Raw genomic sequence first — 14,367 nt, 5'->3', positions numbered from 1 at the left:
CATGTCAGCATAAAGCGAAAATCAAGAAACCACCAAATGACATGAAAATGCCAAAATACGACCCCTGAAAGAAAAGCCCATTTTTTTCAAAGGAAAGTCTTGCTATGAAAGAGAACAGCAGCTGAAAATGACCACTGACCTTACATCAACCATACAATATGAAAAATTAAAAAATCAAAAACAAATCAGCCCACAATAATTGGGCCACAAAAGGTAGAAAATGGTAGATTGTTCGAATAGCTAGCAATCAGAACTAAAGTATAGTTTGACAGTTTTCCACATCCTTTTCCTTAGGGCTGCATTCAATACACTGTCACTAAAGCTGCTCTGTAACTTTTTTTATAGTGATGGGACTGGCTTATGTAACAGCACCCTCCTTTCAAGCCCACTGGCCATAGTTCAAAGGTCATGTGGTCCATTATGATTTAAAAATCTGGGCAAATCTGTACATAAATCTACTGGTACCACACATCTCTAACCTGCATAATTTACCTTAAACCCAAATAGTGAACCTCATTCCTATTTATAGTTAAACTGTCTATTGACAGTATACTGAATGGTATACTGAATGGTATACTGAATTCTGACAGCGGGATCTATCACTCTCAGAATACACTAATCAGTGGCTGGAGTGGCTGATCAACAAAAGTTGTCCAGTGTTCACATTGACAGAAGTCTATCAAATGACTGGCTTCTTTCGAGCTTGGGTGTCCACACACCAATCAAACTTTTACAATACTTTAGGTTAGTATAATAAAATTTACCCCCTTCCTGACCAGGCCATTTTTTGTGATACGGCAATGCGTCGCTTTAACTGACAACTGTGTGGTCTTGCGACATTGTACCCAAACAAAATTTACGTCCTTTTTTTCCCACAAATAGAGCATTGTTTTTGTGGTATTTAATCACCTCTGCAGTTTATTTATTTTATTTTTTGTGTTATAAACAAAAGAAGAGCGACAATTTTGAAAAAAACACAATATTTTTAACTTTTTGCTATAATAAATATCCCATTTAAAAAAAAAACACATTTCTTCATCAGTTTAGGCCCATATGTATTCTTCTACATATTTTTGTTAAAAAAAATTGCAATAAGCGTATCTTGAATGGTTTGCACAACGTCTACAAAATAGGGGATCAATTTATGGCATTTTTATTATTTTTTTTTTTTTTACTATTAATGGTGGCGATCAGCAATGTTTATCAGGACAGCGACATTGCGGTGGACAGATCGGACACTTTTGACACTTTTTTGGGACCATTGACATTTATACAGCGATCAGAGCTAAAAATAGCCACTGATCACTGTATAAATGACACTGGCATGGAAGGGGTTAACACTAGGGGAGATCAAGGGTTTAAATGCGCGTTCCCTGGGTATGTTCTAACTGTGAGGGGATGGGTCTGACTGGGGGAGGAGATAGATCATTGTTCCTACTTAGTAGGAACAGACAATCTGTTTCTTCTCCCCTGTGAAAACAGGGATTTGTGTGTTTACACACACAAATACCCATTCCTGCTCTTGTGTCCATGATCGCGGGTGGCCAGCAGCGATCGCGCCTGCATGCCACATGCATTGGGTCCCCCGCCATGCAGCGGGAGCACACGCATCACCAGTGGCGCGTTTGTGCCTGGTATGACTCTTAAAATAGCCTCCTTATATATATATGGCGATTCGTGCAGGAGAGCCATTTTGCCGCCGTATATATACAGGAGGCAGTCGGGAAGCGGTTAACGTTTAGGTTCATGATTAAAATTAGGCAGAGGACTCGGCTAAAGTTTTAAGCATATAATAAAGGCTTATCGTATTGTTAGTTTAAGTGTTATGAGGTACAATTCTAGGATTAATGCCGCGTACACACGGTCGGACTTTCCGGCATACTTGGTCCGGCGGACCAGAGTGTGCCGGACAATCCGCCCGTGTGTAGGCACCGGCGGACTTTTCCGGCGGACTTTTTCCCAAAAGCCCGCCGGACCTAGATTTGAAGAAAGTTCTAAATCTTTCCGCCGGACTCAGTTTCGGGCGGAAAGTCCGCTCGTGTGTGTGCTGGTCCGACGGAAAGCCCGCTCGTGTGTAGGCTGGTCCGACGGACCAGATACAACACGAGGGCAGGGTATTGCATCTCACGCTCGCTGCAATAGGAAAAACACATTTTCCTATTGCGGCGAGCGCGGGGCATACCAGGCCCTTAGGTCTGGTATGGATTATAAAGGGGAACCCCGCTACGCCGAAAAAACGGCGTGGGGTCCCCCTAAAATCCATACCAGACCCCGATCCGAGCACGCAGCCTGGCCGGTCAGGAAAGGGGGTGGGGACGAGCGAGCGCCCCCCCCCCCTCCTGAACCGTACCAGGCCGCATGCCCTCAACATGGGGGTGGGTGCTTTGGGGGAGGGGGGCGCCCTGCGCCCCCCCCCAAAGCACCTTGTCCCCATGTTGATGAGGACAAGGGCCTCTTCCCGACAACCCTGGCCGTTGGTTGTCGGGGTCTGCGGGCGGGGGCTTATCGGAATCTGGGAGCCCCCTTTAATAAGGGGGCCCCCAGATCCCGGCCCCCCACCCTATGTAAATGAGTATGGGGTACATGGTACCCCTACCCATTTACCTAGGAAAAAAGTGTAAGTAATAAAACACACTACACAGGTTTTTAAAATATTTTATTAAACAGCTCCGGGGGGGGGGATCTTCCTCCGGCTTCGGGGGTCTTCTTCCGGCTTCGGGGGTCCCTCCGCTTCATCTTCTCCCGGCGTCCGGTTGGTTCTTCTCCGCTCTCTTCTCCCGGTGTTCCTGTTCTTCGGCCGGCTCCTCTGCTGTCTTCAATTAGCTCTCTTGCCAGCAGAGGTCCGGACTTCTGGGCTTCTGGGCTTCTGGGCTTCTTCTCTTCTCTTCTCCAGATGTTGACACGACGCTCTCTCCTGCTGGACTGCTCTCCGAGGGCTGCGTTGTGACTTATATAGGCGGAGACCCCGCCCCCTTTTGATGTCACAGTCCCTGGGCATGCTGGGACTGTGACGTTTTAGGGGGCGTGGTCACTGGGTGATGTTGACCACGCCCCCTAAAACGTCACAGTCCCAGCATGCCCAGGGACTGTGACATCAAAAGGGGGCGGGGTCTCCACCTATATAAGTCACAACGCAGCCCTCGGAGAGCAGTCCAGCAGGAGAGAGCGTCGTGTCAACATCTGGAGAAGAGAAGAAGCCCAGAAGCCCAGAAGCCCAGAAGTCCGGACCTCTGCTGGCAAGAGAGCTAATTGAAGACAGCAGAGGAGCCGGCCGAAGAACAGGAACACCGGGAGAAGAGAGCGGAGAAGAACCAACCGGACGCCGGGAGAAGATGAAGCGGAGGGACCCCCGAAGCCGGAAGAAGACCCCCGAAGCCGGAGGAAGATCCCCCCCCCGGAGCTGTTTAATAAAATATTTTAAAAACCTGTGTAGTGTGTTTTATTACTTACACTTTTTTCCTAGGTAAATGGGTAGGGGTACCATGTACCCCATACTCATTTACATAGGGTGGGGGGCCGGGATCTGGGGGCCCCCTTATTAAAGGGGGCTCCCAGATTCCGATAAGCCCCCGCCCGCAGACCCCGACAACCAACGGCCAGGGTTGTCGGGAAGAGGCCCTTGTCCTCATCAACATGGGGACAAGGTGCTTTGGGGGGGGGGGCGCAGGGCGCCCCCCTCCCCCAAAGCACCCACCCCCATGTTGAGGGCATGCGGCCTGGTACGGTTCAGGAGGGGGGGGGGGGGGCGCTCGCTCGTCCCCACCCCCTTTCCTGACCGGCCAGGCTGCGTGCTCGGATCGGGGTCTGGTATGGATTTTAGGGGGACCCCACGCCGTTTTTTCGGCGTAGCGGGGTTCCCCTTTATAATCCATACCAGACCTAAGGGCCTGGTATGCCCCGCGACGGGGCTAGTAAGGTGTCAATCTCGCCGATAAAAGCGGCAAGATTGACATCCTTTTCTAGTCCCGTCGCACCTGAGTCACGTTCAAAATGAACGGACTTGTCCGTGTGTGGGCAAGTCTGTTCATTCTGAAAGTCCGCCGGAACTCCGGCGAAAGTCCGTCGGAAAGACGGGCGGACTTAGCCCGCCGGAAAGTCCCGGCGTGTGTGGGCAAGTCCGTCCGTTTTAAAGTCCGGCGCACCTGGCGGACAAAGTCCGTCGGAAAGTGTGCCGGACCAAGTAGGATAGAAAGTCCGCTCGTGTGTACGCGGCATAAGTGTTATGGAGGTCTAATGTTGAAGGTTAAAGGATAAGTTCATCTTTCAGTGCATGTTACACATGACACCTATAGTTTAGATGTAACGTGTAACATGCTCCAGACCTTCTCCCAACACCCACTGTCACATTTTGAAAGTAGCATTCATTCACAGCAACCTGTAATTGAGAGAAGTACAAGTACCATCAACCATTTAAGCTGATGGCTTATAGTTCTCAATGAACTGTGAGGGGAGCACTCTGTTCATTCATTCATTCACAAGGTCTGCAGCTTGTAAACAGTCAGTCTGTATCAGAGGTATGGGCTGAAAGCTGCAGGGCTTGTCTGCAGGGCTTGTCTGCAGGAGCCTGACATTGCACCCCTGATCCCCCTGATGTTTCCAGAGTCCTGAGGGAAACAATAACAAATGCTCATGGTTTTTTTCCTGCAGAAATATGTCCATTTTTTTATTTTTCCCAAAAAGTGAACTAATTTTCAAAGTTAGGTTAGGTTAAGTATATGTGTAAGTGGGAAGACTAATATTTATACATTTTAAATCAAGATTTACACAATTATCCCACAGAATTTGCACATTTTTCCAATTAAGTCCAGGTGGAAAAACAGTATGTGTGAATCTTAAATGAAAGTTGGGTAACTCTTGTGTGAAATATAAAACTAAATAAATTGACCCCTTAGTTTTGAAGTAAAACCTAAAGCCAAAACTTATATTTCTTTATTTTTAATTAGAGAGTAAAAATGGCTAAAACATCCATCAGTTTCTACTTGATTTTTTATTTTTTTTTTACTTTTGTGTCTAATTGAGCAGATGTCTTGGCTGTATGTAGGACCTTGATTTTTCCAAAGTTCAAATTGCAACGTATATGTAGCCAAGACTTTTTTTTTATTTAGGGTAGAGTAGAAGAGGATTTTTTTTTGCTGTCCGTGTCCCACTTGAGAAATTTCACTGCATTTGTCTTTTAGATACAGGGAAGAATCCTTCCAAAGTGAAGGAAATAGTTTATTTCTATTTCTCTTCTGATGACAACTTTTTTGGCAACAATGAATTTTACGGTTCTTTGAATAAAAAAGTCTAGTGCTGAGTTTGAAAAACCAAACATTAATATACTGCTTATGTGCAGCACCCTAAAAAAAGATATGACTGCCACTGTACTTTAAAATATATATTAGCACATAAATATAGAAATAAGCTTAAAAAAGCAGGAAAGAAAATATGTAGCGATAAGAAAACATGAAACACAATTGGTAAACAAAAACCAACATTAGTGAGACTGAGATGGATAATTTATTTGTGATGATCAAGTATACCAAAGACTAAAGCACTATGCAGCCTTATCACAATTTCATCAATTTGACCATTTATGTGGAATCTGATCATGATCTTATGTTTATGGCTAACCTAAAATAAAGAAAGCACTTGGAAAATTGGAATGGAGTGTAAAAAAAACAAGATAATCAACTACCTCCTTGAATATCTCCCACCAACTGCTTGTACAAAACTATTTAATGTATGTGTTTTGCTGTATTGATTAGAAAACAAAGGCATCAAGCTTAAAAATAGATGTTTTGTTTGTTAGCGTAGGTGTATTTTTTTATGGTTTAATACATTTCCAGAACAATGTTCAGTTCGACGTGCAGCTGCCATCCCTTTGCTTTTGGTAATTTCAACTTAATTTATTGAATCTTTTTTTAACTGAATTGAAACCTTGGAAACAAGACAGCAATGCTATAAAGAAAAGAGAAATATTATGTAAGCATTTTATAAGGTTAGAATCTTTAACTGAAAGTATTTACATTAGACAAAAAAATATTTATGTTGCCCATACATGGAACATAATGGAATTTAGTTTGTCCATCCAAGTATCTCCTTTGTTCTCTATGCATGCATATCATGCAAATCGCTGGTTCTGCAATATTACACTTAAGATACCTTTATAGATGTTCCTTTAGTATCTAGTATAGGGAATGATGAGTGATTGCTTATAACCTCTAGTCCTTCTGTGACTGGTATCCATTTAGGATCCCACTTTTGTTAACTGACAGGGGGCACACTGGATTTTATTTTAAAGAGTTTCCTGTGCCCTTTAATGTCACTTCTCTCTAAAAGAAGCAATATACTTGCCTATTAGGACAACTCCTAAAAAAAAAAAAAAAAAACATATTACAATCTTATTGTGAGACCTCTGATTTATTTGCTAAATCAATAAGTTCTGGTTCATGCTTTTGAATTTAAAAATGTACGCAAATGACTACCCTTTTCTCTTTTCTTTCCTTCTTGCTCCTGACTTTCTTTTCTTTTTTCTTTTCCCACTTATGTACTATGTTGCTGCATTGTATTGATATCATGCATAATTTTATTTTGACCTTTTGTCTTGTTATATGCACTGGTATGGGCTGGTCCACGTTTGGTCTGCTGCTGTGGCCTCAGTGTGGGTCACCCCAGTTATTGTTTTAATTTTTTGGGACATTGTTTCTTCGGTAACTTACTCTTTCATTTGTGCAATGTTTTATTGCAGTGCTTTATGGTGCATATGCTATGCCACTTCCAACTCTTTTAATTTTTTTACTTTTTCCTCATGCTACTATTGTTTTCTGTGAAATGTGAACATTTTTTCTCTAAATAAATAGTTCATTAACCACTTCAATACCGGGCATTTAGACACCTTCCTGCCCAGGCCAATTTTCAGCTTTCAGCGCTGTCGCAATTTGAATGACAATTGCGTGGTCATACAACGCTGTACCCAAACAAATTTTTTATTATTTTGTTCCCACAAATAGAGCTTTCTTTTGGTGGTATTTGATCACCTTTGTGGTTTTTTATTTTTTGCACAACAAATAATAAAAGACCGAAAATTTTGAAAAAAAAATAGTTTTTCTTTGTTTTTGTTAAAAATTTTTGTAAATAAGTAAGTTTTCTTCTTCAATGACGGGCACTGATATGGCTGCACTGATGGGCATTGATGAGGTGGAACTGACGGGCACTGATGATGGGCACTGATAGGCGGCACTGATGTGCACTGATAGGTGGAACTGGTATGTGGCACTGATGGGCACTCATAGGTGGCACTGATGGGCACTCATAGGCGGCACTGATGACACTGATGGGTGGCACTGATGACACTGATTGGTGGCACTGATGACACTGATGGGTGGCATTGCAGGGCATCACTGATATATAATGGTGCCAGTCAGTGCCCATTTGTGGGCACTGATTGGCACAGATTGGGCATCATTTGCACATGTGGATGGCCATGGGGTACATACCTGGCCATCCACATTTTGCCCCCTTCCCTGGTGGTCCAGGCGGCTTCCCTGGTTGTCTAGTGTGGGCATCCAAGGGGGGTCTGCGCTGATAAACAATCAACGCAGACCCCCCCTGTCAGGAGAGCTGCTGATCAGCTCTCCTCTACTCACGTCTGTCAGACTACTCACGTCTTTAATAGGCTTTTCCTATTGTGATCAGCCGTGATTGGACACGGTTGATCATGTGGTAAAGAGCCTCCTCCCGAGGCGCTTTACCAAGATCAGTGGAGTGGTGTGTCAGACTGACACATCGCTCCACAGATTGCCGCGATGCATGCCCCCATGGGCGCGCAGTGGCTGTTATCCTGCTGAACGTCATATGATGCCCAGTCAGAATAACTGAACCACCGCCCCGGCCATCAATCTGCTATAGGCCGGGCAGGAAGTGGTTAAAAAATGTATGCACTAAATAAAATAATCCACAAACAGAATTATAATGCACTGAAATATTACTCCATAAAACTATTTGTTAATATTATTAACATTACCATATTGCCGTTAAAAGAAATTGAAATAACACAACCTGCAATTGAAGAGTCCTTATACTTGCCTATCTCAAAGCCCCTGCTAATATCTTTACTTTCTTGCAAAGCTACAGTCTCTGGTGGGATCTTTACATCCAAAGCACTCCTGGGTGTGTCAGATGCCTTGTGCCTAGCTGCATGCTGTGGTTCCATCCACCAGCCCCTAAGTCAATACAAAACATAGAAAGAATGTAGAACATGGAGAATGGAACACAGCACATTGCAAAGATATAGGCAACTGACAGTCCTGAAAGTGTCAGATGTGAAAATTCTGGAGGAGCTTGGCAGAGGCTGTAAAAATCAGGACAAGCAAGTTTTTTTTGCAGTTATTGCATATTCTCATTTTTTAAAATAGCACAGTCATTTTTAGAATTACCTATATTTTATTCAAATGTGTTATGGATGTATAATAATAAATAAAGTTGTTTCATATACACAACATAATAGAGCTGTTTTCATATTTTAGCACAGAAAATATTTAGAGGTCATGGAAGTTCACAATAAAACCTACTGGGCATCTATGATAGATATTTGCTGTTGTCTATTGGAAGTCATTTTGTTTTTTGATAAATGCTGCTTTCTCCATGTCCATAGTGCTGTTCTTCCAATAGGGTTACTATTTATGATATCAATACAGCACACTCCATTTTTAAACTCAGGAAAAGACTCCTGACCTATGATAAAACTGGAAAAAAAATGACAACTTGGTGCAGCAAACAGAAATAAAACTTTAATGGATGCTGGCCTTTGTGCCATTTGTCAAAACTAGCTGCACAAATTCATGGATTTTACTTCAAGAATTGGTTATAAATGGCTTATGCAGCTAAATAATCCATTCTTGTAAGTTTCAAAGTGATAACAGTTAGAGGAAAACTGTTGTTACAAGTATTTTTGTGATATGCTATTCCGCAGTGTTTACAAATAACCTGCACAAAAAGATAGCAAGGTCAATAATTTGGAATCAAAATCTCAGTGAATCTCTTATAAGAATCACTTAAAATTTTGCTTTAGTACATAATAATTATTGGGAGGAATGTCTAAAAATTATAATTCCTTATGAACAGAGTTTCCTTCCTAATATGCATTGTTTTATCTTTCCTAAAGCAGCCAAAAAGAGATTTTATTCCCAATAAAGGTTTATTTTGTAAATGTAAAGATTCAATAAAGTAGACCTTCTACATTTATATTAGATATAAAGGATGTATAAACATTGTTTATAAACAATGGTATAAAAAATACCAGCTGTAATAACATATAACATTGTACATTTATATTAAAATGTAACATCAAATACGCATACAGAAAAGAAAAAAATGATGGTTAGCAAAGAGATTAATAATTTGGAGTTTTCCAGGGGTAGTAGCATTGTGAGATGTGGACTGGGTAGTATTTGTGGTAATTTAGTTAGTTAGTTAGTAAATTTAGTAGTGATGGTAATGGTAGACCGAGAAGATATGTAATATATCTTTTGGCAGAAAATATTTCTAGTGAAATTCTCTCCATGACTAAGATTGTCCTACTGTGTTTAGTCTGTTGTTTGGTGGTCTAGAATATGTTGTTAAGCCTCCATTAGATTATTGAAGGAATCTGAGAGGGTGAGTAAATTCCAGAGCCTCCAAGTTCTATGGAATTGCATGTACTCAGACTGGTCTGGAGTGGTAAGTGGGGTACCCCAAAGCTCTGTCCTGGGACCAATTCTGTTGAATTTGTTCATAAATGATATAGAGGTTGGTATTAATAGCTCAAGTTCAGTGTTTTCTGATGATACAAATATAAGTAGGGCAACAACTTCCCAGCAGGATATAGAAACTTTTCAAGAAGACCTGAATAAAATAAAGGGGTAGGCAACTACATGACAAATGAGGTTTAATGTTGAAAAATGTAAAGTACTGCACTTGGAGGATAAAAATATGAATCCAAGTTACTCACTAGGGGAGAACCTCAGGACAGAGAAAGATCTGGGAGTTCTAGTAGAAGACAGGCTGAGAAATAGCATGCCATGTCAAGCTGCAGCAAGCAAAGCAAGCAGACTATTATCATGTGTTAAAAAGGGAATTTACTCCAGAGATAAAATGATAATCCTGCCACTTTATAAAACTGTGGTTTGGCCACATCTAGTGTATTCCATGCAGTTCTGGTCATCAATCCTCAGGAAGGATGTGCTGGAACTGGAGAGAGTCTGGAGAAGGGCAACACAATTATTAGGGGACTAGAGGACCTCAGTTACGAGGAATGACTACAAGAACTAAACGTATTCTCCCTAGAGAAGAGACACTATAGAGGAGATATGATAATGATATACAAATACCTCAATGGTGATCCCAGCATAGGAGGAAACAATTCAGGCTCACGGAGTGTAGAAAGACACGGGCCACTCAATAAAATTGGAGGAGAAGCTGTTTAACCTTAAGCTGCATAGGGATTTTTTTGACTGTCAGGGTGGCAAGGATGTGGAACTCCCTTCCACAATTGGTGGGGTCAGCAGGAAGTTTTGATAGTTTAAAAAAAACTCTTGGTCATGCATCTTAGTGAACACAATATACAGGGATATGGTAAATAATTATCGACATAAACACAAACACACACACACACACACAGGTTGAACCGGATGGACTAGGGTCTTTAGTTAACCTTACCAGCTATGTAACTATGTAAGCATCTTACAGATTGAGCAGATCTCATGTGTCAAGAATGCCTTTAGGGTAGTACATTTCAGCCTGAAATACATCTCCATTGCTATCCAGCCACTCTTATCAATACATCAGTTAGGATGTAAAATATTTAAGTAGTTAAGTTGGTGGTTTTCTTCTTCTTGTAAATATTAATTACAATCAATTAAATGTGAGATCTGGCCAGTAAGGGGAAACTAGTAACTGCCATGTGCAAATGAGTTCAGATAGAGGTACACATCTCAAAAGTGCAATGTAAGTTAACAACATTCTAAACCAATGCCACCAAGTAAAAAAAAAAAAAATGTGCCCCTATCCAAAGATCTGATTATGTCATCTTCTATCTGACAACTGCTCATTACAAGTACAGAAAGTGTGCTCACCGACATACATGTACTGCCCTAATAGGCTCAAAAATACAAGCACTTGGAGAGGCATTGGCTTAAAATGGTGCTGTGCTGAATCAAAATGAACAGCTGGAGTACCTGGTATGTTTGGTACTAAAATCATGGCATTTACTGTAAACTGCCCCCCAGTGCCCACTTTGAATAGTGTACACTGTAATGAAAGCCTACTAGAGGACTTCAGTACAGGGTGTAGTCTGAGAACTAATTTCTTAATTATGAAATAAATATGAAAGCTTATGAGAATATAAACAATTAATGTCACCACTCTAAGGCCATTAGAAGAAATATCTTCTGCAATTAATAAAACAAATACATTCATGTTTATGTATGAAGCTGGATTCACATTATCGTGTTATCAAAATCAGGCACTTTACATTTTTATTGTATTTTTGCACTTTATTGTATTTTGGCACACTTTTTACTGCATGTATTTTTATTTTACTACGTTGCAGTGCAAGCAAAATGTGTAAAAAGAATAGCAAACTGTCTTATGAAGCAGAAAAGAAAAGAAAAATAAATTTAAATGCACACTACAATGCTGTGTTTTTATAATGCTCTGGAGTGAATTTAGAGGTGGGTGTTGTGGCTGGCAATTGGGATTGATGCCCTGCTAAATGCATGACTGTTCTCAAGGGCGACATCGGGGCTGTGCAGGTGTCTGAAAGGGCCAGTCGGGTAGTCGGCAGTTGAAAGATTGACACTGAAGTCTCCAAAGGGCAACATAAGGCAACATTTCTGCAGAGAGGAAGAGCTGAAACAGAGTGGCTGTATGCGAGGCCAAGTAGCTGGAAAGTCGGGAGATCCCTCTAGTGGCGACTGCATGCTATAACCAGCACTGAGGGAACCGCTGCAACCTGAGAAGAAAGACAAATACAATATACCAACCAGAGGAACCACATACTTTATCCAGGAAAGACGGGAGATCCCTCTAGTGGCGATTGCATGCTATAGCCAGCATTGAGGTAAGAGTTCTGAGAGACAAGACTATTAAAGAAGCTACAATAGGACTACGAAAAAATTATCTGCACTATTGAATCTCATTATTCTCCATTTACTGCAAGAATACTGGACTTTATTTATTATCTTTTTATTATTTTTATATATGCAATTTGAAGTGCACGTATTTATTGTAATCTCACCAGGTTATATACACTCAAATATATATATATATATATATATATATATATATATATATATATATATATACACACAAAGACACCAAGAACACTATGAATTAACACATGATTTTAATATAATTTATTGTTCACATACATTTATTTTATTATATCTCAGCTATCACTCATTTTATTTTATTTTATGATTATTAACACTCTCCTAAAGTTTATATTTTGAATTATTTATCAATATTTGCGTGAAATAATTTCATTAATTTTAATTGCTGAGTGTTCTGTGTTACACTATAGATTTTGCTGCACATATTACTAATATTTATTTTTTGTTATATACTTTATGCACTGATCCATAGTAGTGCGAGAGCACTTTTAACAATAGTTGTATAAGGAAGGTTTACAGAACAGATGCACACATTTTAGTCCCTCTAGCAAGATTTTACCTAAATAAATGGCTGTGATATACAGCATTATTGAATTAAGAGATCACATTTGTGATCACTGTGCATAATTTAGATTACTAAACAGGTGTGGATGGATTTTGGTAGATTATTGGTATTACTTCTCACACACTATAATGTAAGTGCCAGATGTTTGATAACTTTATATTAACTACATTTTCTCAAGCAATACAAACCTGGTTGTTGCTAAAACGAACAAAGAGAAAATTAACATTAAAGTGATACTTAACCCAGGACCCTGCATTTAGTATATCTGGTCTTCCACAGTACACAGAACATGGAAATACAATCATTTTGGTAAATATAAACTGCTAAATACCTTTTTTCATTAGCAGTATATAGAAGTCTTGTGACTTCTATCAGTGTCTAACTGAGCACTGGTTAAAGCTTGCAGGATGAGTTTTCATTCTCTTCTAGCTCTCCTATGAGGCTGCATGACCCTTGATCGTCTGTTTGGACAGTGCTTATGGGCCCTGTTTGGATCACATGCACCCTCCCCCAAAAAATCTCTCTAGCAATACACACCAAACTGAGCAGATTGATTGGGGACAGTAAAAGAAGGGGAGGATCAGAAAAGACAGGATCAAACAGCCTTTTTTTATACAATGCAGAGGATTAACCCCTTAGGTTTCACAGTGAGTATAACAAGAATGCTTAACTGCATATACAGACTGATTTTACTGTTGTGGGTTTACTAACACTTTAACAATAATATTTACTATTCAAAGTCTAAAACTGGCATCTAATTACTTAACTTATTCAGCTGGTAAACTAGACAGCAAATAATGTTGACATTAACACTTCAATATCGTGACTTTTACTCCTTTCCTGCCCAGGTCAATTTTCAGCATTCAGCACTGTCACACTGAATGAAAATTGTGTAGTCATGCAACATCCATATGAAATTAGTATAATTTATTTCTCACAAATAGCGCTTACTTTTGGTGGTATTTAATCACTTTGTTTTAATTTTTTGCAAAACAAACAAATAAAGACCAAACATTTAGAAAAAAAACATGTTTTTCTGTGTTTCTGTTATAAAATTTAGCCAATAAATAATCATTCTTCATAAATGTATGTCAAAATGTATACTGCTGCATTTCTGGCACAAAAATGCCATGACAGTACGACTGTCTCCCAAATGACCCAATTTTGGAAAGTAGCCAGTCCAAGGTATGTAGTAAGAGGCACGGTGAGTTTTTTAAGTTGAAGAGAAAAATGAAGAGAATACAGGCATACCCTACTTTTAAGTACACAATGGGGTTCATTTACTAAAGCTGGAAAGTGCAAAATCAGGCTCACTTCTGCATAGAAACCAATGAGCTTCTAACCCCAGCTTGTTCAATTAAGCTTTGGTAATAAAACCTGGAAGCTCATTGGTTTCTATGCAGAAGTGAGAATGATTTTGCACTTTCCAGCTTTAGTAAATAAACCCCATTGAGTACTTAAAAGTGGGCTATGCCTGTAAAAAAATATATATTTTTTAAAATGTTTTACATATTGTCACCAGTGCAGTATAGCACCATCATATAACTGGTATGGCAGTGGTCAGGGACACTGATTCATGACAGTATGCAAAAATAATTATATTTTTTTAAAATGTTTTCTTTTTTTTGTACAAATTGTTTTTTTTTACATACAGTGACCAGAGCAATGCAG

General features: G+C 40.1%; 1 protein-coding gene across 1 annotated transcript in view; it reads left to right on the top strand.

Moving 5' to 3' along the window:
• Positions 1–14,367, top strand: part of IL1RAPL1 (interleukin 1 receptor accessory protein like 1) — a 2,301,818-nt gene that overhangs the window by 784,227 nt on the left and 1,503,224 nt on the right. The window lies entirely within an intron of this gene.

This window comes from Aquarana catesbeiana, linkage group LG02 (genome assembly GCF_042186555.1).
Source record: "Aquarana catesbeiana isolate 2022-GZ linkage group LG02, ASM4218655v1, whole genome shotgun sequence".
Lineage (NCBI taxonomy): Eukaryota > Metazoa > Chordata > Amphibia > Anura > Ranidae > Aquarana > Aquarana catesbeiana.
This window is presented reverse-complemented; position numbering and strand designations above follow the sequence as displayed.